The following is a 1,102-nucleotide window of genomic DNA, read 5'->3' as shown; positions in this document are numbered from 1 at the left end:
CTGTTTCCTTCCCCTCCTTCAGGGTAAGCTGCAGGTCTCTTTCTGTGCCAGGCATGATGTGGGTAGGGGACACTGGGGAATGGTGGGCCTGTCCTCAAGTTGGTTAAGCTCCTACACACATGAGGGCCACACATCAAGGGCAGCAGTGATCACTGTCACCATTCAGGGTGGCCCCTCCTCACCACAAGCAGCAGTGGTTCTGTCATTGTGCCCTAGCCCATGCATTCCTGTTTCTGCCAGTCTGCCTGTGGGTGACTCCATGACTGAGGAGTGACTTCTAGAGGTGTGGCTGGTTCCAGGAGCTGAGGAGCCTGTGGTGGGTGGGACAGTCCAGGGCCTACCTACCATCATGGCAAGCTCTGAGGGAGACAGCTGTCCCATGATGTCCAAAGAACCTGAGGGATAGGAGTGACCGGGGCCAGCCCAGTTGGGGCAGGAAGGCCTTTCAGAGGATGCATTAGATCTGCACAGAGCATGAGAAGTGGCTCTGCCATCTTGCAGCCCAGGAGGAGGGAATTCTGGCAGGGTGACAGGAGGGGCTTAGGTCCCAAGATGAGCAAGGCTGGGCATGAGGTAGGGGCCAGTGGACTCAGAGTAAAGAGTGTGGATGTCAGCTGAGAGCTTTGGGCTGAGGGGACTCAGAGTGAAGAGTGTGATGTCAGCTGAGAGCTCTGGGTTCGGGAGGGTATGAAGCAGGGGGGTGGTGATCTGAGCAGCTGTGTATGACGGCCCTGGCTATTGTGAGCAGCTGGTTGCTGGGAGGATAGAGGTGGAAGCTGCCACAGTGGAGAAAAGAGAGAGCAGGCAGGAGTGTGCTTCAGAGGGGTCCACATGGCAGAATGCTGCTGGGTAGGGGAAGGGAATCGTGCTGCCGCAGAGCTTCAGCCCTGAGTGTCTGGGAGGCTGGGGCAGGGGCCAGGGGCTTGGAGGAGAATTCAGCTGGTGAAGATGAGACAAGATCTTGTCCATTTGTTTATTTTTAATGTGGAAAATGTGAATAATGTAAAATATACCATTGGAACCTTTTTTTTTTTTTTTTTTTGGACAGGGTCTTGCTATCTGAACCATTTTCAAGTATACCACTCAGCGACCTTAACCACAT

The sequence above is a fragment of the Cavia porcellus genome, unplaced genomic scaffold (assembly GCF_034190915.1).
Source record: "Cavia porcellus strain 051 isolate PalLab524CR breed Dunkin Hartley unplaced genomic scaffold, mCavPor4.1 scaffold_7, whole genome shotgun sequence".
Taxonomy (NCBI): Eukaryota; Metazoa; Chordata; class Mammalia; order Rodentia; family Caviidae; genus Cavia; species Cavia porcellus.
Note: the sequence above shows the minus strand (reverse complement) of the source record.